At 37.3% G+C, this 14,093-nt stretch overlaps 1 protein-coding gene across 3 annotated transcripts in view; it reads left to right on the top strand.

Moving 5' to 3' along the window:
• The window catches only part of LOC139966756 (galanin receptor type 1-like), a 53,744-nt gene that overhangs the window by 20,366 nt on the left and 19,285 nt on the right, over window positions 1-14,093 (top strand). The window contains exon 1 of one of the 3 annotated variants that reach the window (XM_071970094.1): window positions 7,886-7,974. The exons of the other annotated variants lie outside the window; for them this stretch is intronic. The gene's annotated coding sequence lies outside the window, so the exon portion shown is untranslated. Of the gene's footprint in view, window positions 1-7,885; window positions 7,975-14,093 lie in introns of those variants that run through there. 3 annotated transcript variants of the gene reach the window in all.

Raw genomic sequence — 14,093 nt, 5'->3', positions numbered from 1 at the left:
TAATACATGTGTTCCCAGAATATCTTATATTCAATTTATCTCGTTTTGATCCACTGTACCGTGAAAATAATTTAAAGAGAAGGTTTAAATCAATTGCAAATGCTTGTAATAAGTACAGATTATGTACAAACAAAACCTTATAAACTTCTCAACAGGAAGTCCCACTATACTTTTCCCATAGTATGTTCAAATGTCGATACTAATGTTAGAAATGTTGGAACACATGTATAGCCATATACAAATTAGGCTGTAGCTATGGAAAAACCGTACCATGCATACATCTCAGAACCCACCCCCCACCCACCCACCCACCCCTGCATCACAACGAAAAAAACCCCTCAACAACCGTATGACCATACGTGTTTCTTGCTTTTAATTGCGCTGGATAATTTATATAACGGACATCACTACATTTGGCAGAAGCTATTCAAAAACTTTACTTTCCAATTATATATTTAATATTGTTGTCGATGTTGTCCTTGATATATGATACCTTTGAAATGTTCACTACATTGTAATATTATTCTTATATTCTTGCCGTTTAAAATGACATATCACTGTGCCACTTGTATAGAAGAATATCATTTTCCATCGGTAGATAAAAATGATTTGAAGGTTACATTATAAATATGATGACTGTTGCTAAATGCATCAAAATTTCGTAACATTTCCACAAATTTTTAACGTTTGTAACTCCGCAATACAAAATACTATTAGGGTGTTGATTTGACCTCAAGATGCAAAAAATGGCCAACAATTGTTATTTGGAAATATATTACAATACACCGGAATATTCTTTTTAATGAACGGAATCCTCAATCAAGCTCTGACTGTACTTAGAACACTCCCTTAAGTTTAACCTATATATATACCGAATGCACCGTCATTTCTCGAATGGAAACAGCTTTTCCGTTTACAAGGTGTCCTTCGGGGTAAAACATTGATGCATCCAAGGTCGAATGTGAGAATTTAAAAGTTATATTTATCCTCCCATATAGAGAGGTGTGACCTTTAACCCAACTATATGATATTGTTGCGTGACCTAAATACTGTACGAACAAAAATATCAAAATGTGTGAATGACCCACGATGGATCGGTTGACTGCGGTTCTCACGTCGTCTAAGGAAGCCCCCCCCCCCCAAAAAAAGGGACAAAAAACATGGGTTGAGCAAAGGACACATTTCTGGCCATCTGACCATCTCTCCATGCATGTAGATAGAGCAAAGGGTTGGGTATAGTCCCTGTATAGGGTGCATATATACCCGAGTGTACTGTAAGGTTATATGGACCGATTTTTTTTTCTTAAAAAAAAACCGAATGGGTATCTTTTGAGGGTACGATTTGACCCGTGTGCTGCCTATTGACAACCACAGTTATATTACATTATCATGTTAGTACTTACAACAATATTTCTTACCCTCAAATACGATGAACCTGTTGAAAGGTGTTCCTCTGGCAGTATATAAAACAATCACTTCACTTGCCTATATTAAAAGTAAAGTATAATTATAAGACTGTCACCACCGGCAAAGAAATTGTCATATGAAGGGATGGCTAAAAACTAATGGCTAAATAGCTTGTTAGAGCACACGAAGGCGTGTAATCATAGGTCACTGGCTTGAAAGTCGCTCAATAGTCAATCACTTCTCGCTCTTACGAATTTTGTTCGATAGAGTGAAAGATTTCTTCGAAATATCTGAGCCCCCCCCACACCAAAAAAAGGTTGGTGATGCTAATGTTTAACTGTGCTCTTGTATACGGGGGCTGATTGGTCCACCCACGCGCCTCTCCGTCAGAGGCGACGAAGGCGTCGCTAGGTTGAAGTTGCCGAAATCGACAGTTTTCTATTGGTCGCGAAAGGTGTTACAGTTTCGTTAGAGGCGCCAAAATGCACCCCTTGTTTTGGCCACAGCGCCACAATTTCAATCACTAAGCCGGTCAGCAATTTTATGACCCAAATCCGCCTCTGCTCTTGCACTGGTAGGGGAGCAGTAAAAGTTACATGCATTGCCATTTCTTTATGTCGTAAGAGAGAGACCTGTTTTTATATCAGTCAAGAAAGAAACTACATTAATTCATATAAGCCGATTAAGATTTCTCATTTATAGCTTGTTTATATTCATATTTTATTATTATTTTTGTTGTTGCCAAATACAGGAAACCTTTTAATGGCCTTCTTAGAATTATCGAGATTTGAAAGGGCAAAAAATAAACGAAAAGTAAAGTTCCCCTGTTTTCTAGAGCAGTTCAAACTAAAAGCGCAATGAATACCTCGCAATAGTGTGTTCTTTTGTCTGAATTCACGTTGCGGATGCGCTAATATATTTTAGGCTAAACTATACAAATATACTAATGTGCGTGTACATGTGTGTGTACACGCATCTATGTTTCCTCAGTCTTAAACCTACTGTGTATATAACAAAAGAGACCATTGTTGAGATTGAGAAACTTCATAACGCACTTAAATATATAGTACCGTTTACCTCTGCCAAATGATACAACCTTGAATTTAAGTTCATTTTTTTTTAAAACTTTTATCTTGTTTGCTCGAAATAGGTCACAAAAATGTACGTGAGGCTTTCTGTATAAATTCACTTCTTCTTTAGTAATATTTACTGATGCTTTTATGCTATGATTGATATGACAATGATTACCATGACATGGGAACGTATAATAACGACATAATTGTTGCACTTTTTTGTATCGTATTTTAATGTTTCACTGTTTACTTAAAGGCATTGAAGACTCGCCCCAAACCGCCTGCCGCCCTCTGAAAAAAAAGTTAACTTCCGTTGCTTGCAAGTGAAGTTTTTTTTTCTTGTTGCTACAAAATGCAGACAGTAATGAAACGTGATATCTTGTTATCTTTATCTGGACCTGAGATGTCCATCGCTGCTATGTACACTGTGTTGTAGGTATTGACCATAGCTGTATGTATTGACTGTACACTAGTGTCTAATTACTGACGGTAGTAAGCTGTGTGTGTATTTTGTGGGATCGATGGTGGTGTCCTCATTCGAGAGTAGGTCAGATTACCGGCATCAGACGTTTCTTTGTGCGCGAGTCTTCAATGCCTTGAAGGACATGTACAATGAATTGAGACATGCTTAGATCATCTGGTTAGTGTATCATGTAACACTAGGCCTATATGATAAGGTATGCGATACTGTTGAACCCTTTCAAATGATGCCTGTAGGGCTCAACATTAATGTGTATATGTTGCTGATCACACGGAAACCACGTGTTGTGAATATCATTATGTGAACCTGTGAAACTTTATCATGATGATAAATACATACAATCCTCACGGACAGCATCGCATATTCAGTATTCGTTTAAGTTGACTTTGATAAGTTTATTTTGTGTGTGTTGCTTTTAGATAGAAAACTTTAAGAACAAAGTAAGTTATAACTTTTATGCTTTCATATAATTCTATTTCATGCATTTATCGCCCCCCCCCCAAAAGGCAGCATTTTTAAAATATTCTAATTTAATATTTACATGTGATTAATACTTGTATGGAGAAAATGACTTGGCGACGAAATGTTGGTAACCACATGAATTGATTAACTCCTCGTGTGTTAACCTTCAGCTAGTAATACATATCCAGGAGGGTGGCTTTAATTTGACCAATTTCTATCTTTTTGGGGTTGGGGATGTTGCATGGTGCAAACTTTGTAGAACATTGCAGAAATGTTTCAGCTATGCTTGAAGTAACAGACAAGTGGATTGCCTGGCGAATGTTGAAAATTAGGGTAGTGAAAAATTGTTGGTGAAGCAACTTGGTGAAGCAACCCTGGTGAGTGTACTATAGGCTTTTGGGTGGCCCATTTTTTTTTAACCACTTCTTTTCTTTAGCCCCCCTCAAATTTATTCAAGGTTATATTTATCCTGAATTTGCTATGATATGGTAGTGTGTGGGATAGTGTGCTATTAACAAACTTAGCTATCACACAACTCAGACATGATAAATAGGCTGGTGTAAATGCCGAATTTGTTCCTTGATCAGGGGCCGAGCAAGGGTCCATTCTTAAAGAAAAACTTTATTTGCTATTTTTATTATGATTAATTAATACTAATATGAAAATGTGTGCGGGCGAGGAAATGTTTAACACTTGCATTCATTTAATTTAACAGATAGCAGGGTGGCTCACTTTGTTAATCAGCTTTTTTTTGACTATAGTATATGGTCAGTAGATTTGAGGCAAGTAAACACCAAAAACGTACAAAACCTTTAGTTTCATTTTTTATATATTTTTTTTTCTAATTCCCATATCCAAATCGTCTGTCGCAAACTAAGGGGCCTACATTCTGATCTGTTCTAAGGGCTTAAAAGAGGTTATTACGTGTCAAGTTGGACTATCACTTAGGGTTGAAATATACTGAGAGAAAACTAAACGGATTAAATGTCACAGCACGAATGACCAGTTAGTTACTGGTAACGCATAAAACACACCAGGGGAATCTTAAAGGGAGTGAAATACACACACAGCTTGCTACCGTCGGTAATTAGACACTAGTGTACAGTCAATGCATGCAGCTACGGTCAATACCCACAACACAGTGTACATAGCAGCGATGGACATCTCAGGTCCAGATAAAAAATAATAAGGTATCACGTTTCAGTATACTGTCTGCATTTTGTAGCGACAAGAAGAAAACTTTACTTGCAAGCAACGGAAAGTGAAATTTTCAGAGGGCGGCAAGCGGTTTGGGGCGAGTCTTCAATGCCTTTAATAACATCTAGAAACATTGATAATTGAAGAATGTGCCCACCAATGGCAAACTCATGCTTTAAGAGAACCACAGAACGAAATGTTTAAAATGTTCGTATCCCTATCTTCCAATATCTTAACAAAGAGGCCTACATTTCTTCCCCGATTCTTTGATGCATGCAATCGGTTATTCCCGGTCAAGGTGATGTATAGTCGCACGGGCTGAAGTCTTAAAGAATAGGCCTACACTAAATCGACTGAATATACCAGTATAATGTCAGTTGCACCGGTAACCGGGTGTTGTAACCAGTAGCAACACATAAAGCACACACGAAAATAATCTCTCAGTATCTATAAGCGTGCTTGTGACAACTAATGTTTGGTCCTACTACTGGTTAGTTATAATATATGTTGGGCTACGCGTAACCGAGATATTTATAGAAAAAACAAAGGAGTAGGAGCAGGGTAAGGGGGGGGGGGGGCTGTGCCCCTACCCACTTTGAAAAGTGGATACATGAATATATTTCTACCTTCGTATTTTTTTGAAACATAGGGTGCACTCACAACCGTGATATGTCATTCAACTGGAATATTTGTATATGGCAGAAAACGTTTACTGGGCAATCAATTTACGATCAATGTTTCGTTTAATATATACTTTTCGATGGTTGTTGTCTTCAAATTCCGACATTTTGTCGAAAATTTACGATGCAGCACTAAAATTCGTATAAGTTTTAGAAGACCAATAGTACTTTGGACATCTGGGCCACCCGTTGCCTCTATACTAAAAGATAAGTTTCAATGTGAAGTCATAAGATGGTTTTCTCTTTGGAAGATTAACGGTATAATATGTGGGCATGGAAGTACTTGTAAGGGTGTCAGCATAAGCCCCAAATTTTAACCCCAGGTTTTACTGTATATTAAAGTACTACAGGCACCGAACCAATTTCACCTATATTCAGTTCATTTGTTTTGTGTGGGGGGTGTGATACGCTCATTCGTTTCCAAGATATACATATTTGAAGCTTTGATAAATCTGAGAAACTCATAAAACATATGCAAACTATGACTTGGAGTGTCGCGCACATCAAAATGTCTTATTTTAGCCCTTAATAAGTTAAACCCCTAATTACAAGCCCACATATATCATTTGAATAATGTGTGTGATGTTCCTCTCTAATTCGAAGAAGACAAACTATTTCTAAGAATCATTTGAGGCCACAAACCTGTGTTCATTGTTCAGTTTCCAAGATATACATATTTGAAGTTTTGTTAAATCTGGGAAACTCTTTAAATAGTTGCAAACTATGACTTGGAGTGTTGCGCTCATCAATATGCCTTATTTTAGCCCTTAATAAGTTAAACCCCTAATACAAGCCTTGTCCGTATATACGGTTAAAAACTATTTTGTTCAATGAAAAAATGTTGTGTCCCACAAATTCAATGCATTGTTTTATCATGATTTTTTTTTTTACATATATTTCTCTTCATTTGCAAATCCTTGAAGGTTTTGGATATTTTATCTTCATCACTGTTGTAATTTCAGTCGACCTGAGAAACTGATTATGTTTTATTTCACTCAAGTATGATATTAAGTCAGCAAATATTGTGGAAAAGTTCAATTTCTTAGCTTAGTATATTGAATCATATGGACAAGTTTTAGTTCAACATTGAAATGGTTCATCTAGTTGAACATAATTGATAACATGTAAAGACATCGCGGACTGCTTGACCTATACGGCCTCGAACGCAGCAAGGTTATCATGACCTCCAGAAGATGTTTTCAGCATGTTCTAAGATACAAGGGCGTCTATGGTTTAAAGCCAATAACACAGAAGAAATATAACTTGCATTTTAAATTATTAATTTTCATGTGATGTCTCAACGTTGTGAAGAAAATACAACTACACCAACACGAAAAACAAAAATCAATTATAATAAAACAAATATTAAAAAAATAGGAGAGGGTGGGTGGGGGGGGGGAGAATATTTCCTCCAAATATTTTCATATAGTTTATGATTTTGCTTGATATTAAAAGCATCGCGAAATATGGTGTTCTTATCTTTCACAGTATAAAAGATCGTAAGTGTTTTACAAATGATTTTACATGCCATACTGCATTACTATAAGAAAAAATTGAAAATATCTCAGGAGACTATAGAGTCTAATCTCATGTCTGGCTCTCCCTCATATTGGGCATGCGCAATTGCAAAGAAACACAGAGCAAATCGGCTCGATCGTCTCTCATTAACCTTCGCATTGTCTTGAAACTATTAGCAGTGTTTAACAAGAGATATATTCGGTATTACGTCATAGCGGACCTGTATTGAGCTAGTGCGTGAGTTGCAAAGTATTAAATATGCGAACGATTCACTAAAGAGAAAAGGGATATGTGTAATCCCAACAAATCAAGTTTGAAGCATTTTGTTGGGATTACACACGTCCTCAGCTCTTATACTAGCTGTAATCCTAATAGCACATGCTACCGATTTATCAGATTTATCGGCACGATCCAGTTTTTCCCTGTGGGTACAAAACTTTCAGATTTAACGTTGTTACTTGTATTCTCTGTGCATGTGAATCGGTTGATACCAGGAAATGGGGTAAGTTACGGGTTGGTTTCTGCACAGCCTTCTTCCCCAAAAATGGTTTCATATACACATACATTTTATATGGTGGGTGGGTGTGGGCGGGCGGGCGGGGAGGGGATACCGTTTCATATTTTGCACTGAATCGAATGAGCGTGGGCATATATCAACTTATTTGATGTTTTATTAATATGGTCGAGCAAAACAAACCTTTTACCCTTAGAAATGTATTTTTTATGGATTTTCTTTATATCTTCAATACATCCAATGATTCAGTAAGTTCGTGGCGTTTCCATGAATTAATGTCAAATCTAGTATCATTACACAAAGTAATCAGATATGTTCACAGAATAAAGCTAGACCATAGAGCTCGTGTCTAAATTGTTACTGACGACCGGAAACTTGAAAACTACCGGGCATAGCAAAGTGCCTCTTAAGACAGATTTTTTTCCCTCTTTCTTGAAATTGCAGGAGCATTTTAAGTTGTTCGCTTAAAATTCAGTCTATACGACCGACGCAAAAGTAAGCAAGGCAGAACATTTAGAGGCAACCCCGTTTCATGGTCTACTAACTATTAGAGCAGACACGGGGAACTTCTTGAAGGAAGATTTCCATAAAGGATAGCAATCTCGTGGCATGCTGACTTCAATTTCTCATAAAATAAATACGGTAACATAGGACGGAAAGAGGGATTTTAAGTGAACTTTGTTTCCCCTTGTGTATGTGTGTGTGTGAGTGTGTGTGTGAACATGTGAACAAGAAAGGCTTTTTTAGTTAAGTATAGTAAACCAAACGGCACGAGTTCCTTACGTAAAAGGGATTACTAATGGAAGATACAGAAAAAAAAGCCAAAAACTTAAATTGCCTCTGGCAATTAAAAATCACGTTATGTTTAAAAAAAATCGTCAAATTTTTCAGCGGTATATGGAAATACAGATAGGAATTATTTTCGGAAAACTATCTCTACATTTTTTGGGGTTGTTGTTTTGGACAAATTGTACATGAATTATTTATAAATCATTCATGACGCACTTCCCTCACGTATGTTGTGTCGTTCATATCACGAGAAAAATAGTCTACTGTTGTTTTAATTGCCGATACATATAGAGAAGCTTTAATTTGCATCACAGGAAGATTCAGACACTATACTCTCATGGGTAGAAAAAAGAGTAAAAAAAATCAAACAAGAGACATGAAAGGACCGTGGTTACATCCACTCCTGATCAAATTTCAATTTATCTTTCACCGTTTTATCAGTATTAGATTTGTGTATCATATCAAGTTCATCATTTCAAATCACATCAATTTTGATAAGAGGTTGCTTGGATTTATATTACCAACCCCTCCCCCCCCCAAAAAAAAAAAACGAAATGCACTCAAATCTTTCCTCTCATATAAAAATGTTCAACTGACCCACTTTCCTATTTTTGTGCATTTACTCGAACAATCCTGAATCGTCCTATGGACGATATTTTGATATTTGGTGATGTAATTTGAGTACATATTATATAGGGTACAGATGTATTTTTGCTTGATATAGATGATGCCCGTCTTAGTGCGGTAGAAGCCTCTATAATCCCATCCCATTATTCACTACTCAATAATTGTGGCATCGGAGCCCATATATTTCAAGCCTAAGTTTATATTTCAATATGTAGTTCTCAGAGAAGATGTACCCACATTGTCAAGCACATGATTGTACCTCATATTTGCACTATATGTGACGTAAGTGGTATGGTAGATGTATATTAAATTAATTAAGGTCAACACACCAGAAAAATTCCACCTTGCACGACCGGTTTCGTCCTTTTGGGACTCATCAGGCGAAGGTAGGAATCGAACCCCGGACCTTCTTGTCACAGACCGAAGTCGGTTTACCACTCGACCACAGTGATTCTACTGGTGTGAATGTGTATGATAAAGGCTTTCTAATTTTTCATAATTACGGCTTGGCTCGCCTCTAAAAGTGGCAAATTCTGTGTACGTTGTCAGATTCAAAAACACCAGGACGGTGCACTTTGTAACAATCGTAACACATTCAGTAAAAATTATCACACCAGAAAATTCCAATTTATAATAATAATAAGAATCATAATAATCAGCAGTTTTTTGTACGACGCTTAAGCGACCACAAATGTGAGATAAACCCGCAAGGGCTTTGTGGATTACAACTTAAACGTAGGGTGGCTTCCTATTTAACATTTTAACTCAAATTTCGAATCTTATCAATATAGAAGGTCATTCAGTTGGGAAAACTGTAGATTGCTCTTGGATGAAAAGCCCACCTTACTATGACCCGGCCGGGTATCGAACCCGAACCTCCCGATTGTTAAGCCTCATTGCTATACAAATGCCACCGCCTTTATCCACTCGGCCACAGCACTGGTCACTTCACGACCGGACTTCGTGCTTCTTTAGAAGCCGAACCAAACTCCGTATACAACTCAGTCACAGTATTTCTGCTGGTGCGAATGCGTTAGAGGCCTTTATAAACTGTCCGTGAGAGCGCGCGTATATGTTTGATCCAGTCTCGATGCACACGATATATAAGATACAGACTCTTAACGCCGACGTGAACCCCATATATTCTTGTATTGCGGTATTGGATAATATTTCTCTCACGTTCATACCTATGTTTGTTTTATCTTTTCTTTGATTTTTTTAAATTAATTTTTGACATTACATCTCAAAGGCACAGATGTTGCATTTCGTCCAATTGCATGGCTCGTTTGGGGTATCGAGTTTCCTTCTCTAACCAGATAAAAGATGGATTTTTGGGGGGCTTTGATTCGACCTTTATGTGCAAAGAAAATACGTTCCCAATGGGGGAAAGCAGCCGATAAGATCCTGTTTCAAAAGTTATATCATTTTATATTTAGATGTTAGTTTAATACATGAACGAAGTAAATGCATGTGGTAAAAAAAGAACAGATGTATACATTCGCCATCTTACAGTTCATCTGTGCTAAATTATAAATAATTTATTAATATCTTTCTCTTTTTTCGTGGAGAAAAATGTCAAAGTTCGGCGTCATTTAATATCACGAAATGATAAAATATTCATCACATTATGATACGAGATCAAAATTTGCTCACAATATTTATAGCTGTATATGAACAATTTTGTCCGTATGTTAAAGCGAAATTCCGTTAGTTAATTTTGTGTGTGTGTATATATATATATATATATATATAAATATATATATATATATATATATATATATATATATATATAAATATATATATATATATATATATATACATAATTGAAAACGTAACGAGTTGGAACATTGAAAACCTAATGAGTTGGAAAATCAAGAACAGTGAAAAAACTTTCATCCTCCACCGGGGTTCGAACTCGGGCCTCCCGCTTTGTACGCGGACACTATGGATGCTATATGTCCAGAGGTTCGAATCCGGTAAGGAAGATCGTAATTCCACTGTAAGTGTTTGTCACCTGTATCAAACAATGCTATAGTTCTGTTTTTGGTGACATATTTTGCCTTACTCTAGAGATCAAACATGATACTAACCAACTCGAAGTCATTTGTGATTCCTTAAGCCGGATCTCGAAAGAGATACCTTAAACAGACTTTTGTTAATGAAATGGAGGTAAACGACAAAGGCAAATGAATATATATATTTGAAAACGTAATGTCCAGAGGTTCGAAACCGGTAAAGAAGGTCGTAAATCAATTTGCCGGAGATGAAATGTTCAACTTTTGCAATTGAAAATTGAGGTATTTTGAGTGCAATAAGAAAAATTTCAATGAGTGTCCTAATTTACCTTCAAAAAAAGAAAATTGATATTCTCGATGTAAAGTTCAAAGTCGTTTCTAAAACAAACTGGTAAACTCAGATACTTTTTCTTAATTTCCTATAATTTCAAGTCAGTTCTGTCGATCAACTAATATTTGTCTTATCTCTCATTAGTATTGCCGTAGTTAAAATAGTATCAATTTCCCCCACTTAATTTGTGGTAATTCTTCGATATTAAAATCCCATGACAATAACATGGCATTTTTTTTTATATTACCAATGCGTATATAATTATTCACTTTATATAGTTATGATTCATGAGGCTGTCTTCACAATTCAATTAATTAAAGAAATCAAACAGTTAGAAGAGACCAATGTTAGCGATCTGCTTATCTATTACAAAATGGCCGTGTGTAGGTAAATATATGAGAGTAAGGTTACATTAGACGTTCGATCCAATCAGTGGCGTAGCCAGACTTTTCCATCTGGGGGGCAAAGGGGGGGGGGGGCGAAGGGTCTGATTGGTGGGGCAGACTAAGCTAGTACAAAAGACATACCAAACAGTTTGCATGACAAACTGTGGCAAATCGGGTATTGTGTCAGCAATGTAGGATGGTCACTCTAGTTAGCTGACGTTTTATGTTATTTCCACATAGGTATTATTAACGATAAAACAGATCACTGAAAAATCGATGATTCTCTTTAAAAATCTGAATAGACTATGCTCTTTCTGTCAGTATTGAAAGATGATCAGCATGATATCTGACTTGCCTGGGAGTGTAACCACCCCCCTCCCCCAATCAACAAAAGATGTTATCATTCCCCCTTCGGGCCCTTCTTTTGCACTTTCTAGGGCTCACTCAAAAATTCAAGCGAAGGTTAATTCGCCTATTCTGATGACTGTCTGCGAACTTATCGACGAATTTCGCGCCCTCTGATTTAAGGTGACCATATTTTCGTGACTGAAATCGGGGACATTTATTGCGTGACTGATATGGGGGCGGGGTTTAAGGGGAGGGGCTGTCCCCCTCCCCCTTGGAAAATTTTCAAGTGCTTAAGGTGCTTAGATGTAAAATGGTGATACCTTGAAGCACTTTTTAAATCAATTTTATTTTCAAAAATGTAGCTTTTTCTTAAATGAAATCAACTTACTTTACGTGGTTCTTTGAGAGCTTGTGATTTGCTCATGCTCACACTATAAGTGTCGTTGTGTCGCCGTAGTTGCCATTTATAAGGTCGAAAGAGTGCTAGGCTAGATCGATGTAGCATATTTTTAACAGTGTTTCCACTTTACACTGGCCCACCTGAAATACTGGTTAAAAGTTCCGTTCTGCGACTGCACACTTGACTAAATTTTGTGTTTACAATTATTTTACAAATAATGTGGGATATTTTCGAAATTCCTGAACATTTTGACGAATCGGGGACATTTTCGGGGACACTTGTTCATCGGGGACAGCACACTCTGACTGTAATCGGGGACTGTCCCCGAAAATCAGGGATGTCTGGTCACCTCGGGCCTATGAGCTCACTACGGAAACACAAACGTATATAGACTACTAGGCTGTTCTGTGTTGAATGTACCTAACCCAAGAAACACATCGCGATTGGTCGCGTAGGCGTAGCAAAACATGTTGTAACTTTCAGTCAAAATGCAAATTGTTTCTAAAAACTGTGATATTCATTCTGCCATATACGTCACTCACGTGTAAATCATTTCGGAACACAATCCAGGGATCAGGGATGACCATGTGAACATAAACTGAACGTAGCCTCCGCTTGTGAGTGCCGCGGAGACCGTTTAATTAAATTGCCAATCCGTTTCCACATTTGACAATACAGAGACAGTGGCATTTTTTTGCGCTGCTGCTTGGGTCAAATTCTTTTTCAAGCCAATGTTCCCATGGAAGTGATTTTTATTTTGGCCACCCAATTTCGCAGATAGAGAATTAGGTGAAAGGTAAAGAATAACAATTGCATAAAAACCATGGTAATATGCACATAGGCCCAGCAACATATTTAGTGTGCATTCAAGTTTTTTTTTTCTCAGTCAATAATTCCATTTGGGGGGGGGGGGCAAGTGGGGGGCGAGCATTTCAACTGGGAGGCTTCCGCCCCTGCCCCCCCCCCGCTGGCTACGCCACTGGATCCAATAGTCAGAAGGATCGAGGACCAGGCCTAGGCCCCGGGGTAAAGTAAGTAACCGGGTGTCCTGTTTTGCAATCTGTTTCCTTACGTATATTGCACTAATACACTATTCTTTGTCATATATATTTCCCAGGCCGTTCCAAATTCCCCGGACCCCCTATAATTGATCCCGTGCCCCGGGACGTAGCCCCTTCTGGCCCATGCACTGTCGTCAAGCCTGATCCTAACAGGATCATCTTCAAAGACGAACAATTTGATTAATTGCAATATTTTTTTGAGTACTGATGTGGTATAATCGTATTATAAACGCCTGAAAATTGTTAATTTCATATCTGGGTTAGTTTGATGATTTATTGGTATTTGTTCTACTTTTCTCCGTGTATGACGTAACTGGATACAAATTTAAACTTTAAGATCTACGTACATTACGTAGTTCCTGATATTCCGTTGCGATTAGTGTGTTGACAACTTCATCATACGATGTATATATAGTGGTTCAGGACAAATTGCTTTTAGTATTATTATTATTATTATTTGTCTTGCATTTATATTTGGAGAGACCGTAACCCTATAGAGTAAAAATGTTACGTGGCATTCTAACATCGATGATTCCATTCATTGCAGATTAGACCTTTTTCTTGTATCTAACCATGATCTCAGGAATTTGACTACCGATTCTGCAAGTGGCTTTCATCGTTTGGTTCAGACCATTCATTCGTAAGCCTTTCCTTGTACTTATGCCAGTAACAGAGGAAAAGGAATGTAGAAGTTAAATACCTCTTCTCTTTTAGAAGACCCTACCTATGTTAACCTTATCAAAGAAACGATTGCTGAAACGTTTTCTAGCTACAGCGACGACAATCCCAGCTCACTCTGGGAAA

Source organism: Apostichopus japonicus, chromosome 4, assembly GCF_037975245.1.
Source record: "Apostichopus japonicus isolate 1M-3 chromosome 4, ASM3797524v1, whole genome shotgun sequence".
NCBI lineage: Eukaryota > Metazoa > Echinodermata > Holothuroidea > Aspidochirotida > Stichopodidae > Apostichopus > Apostichopus japonicus.
Note: the sequence above shows the minus strand (reverse complement) of the source record. Positions and strands in the feature narration are given on the sequence as shown.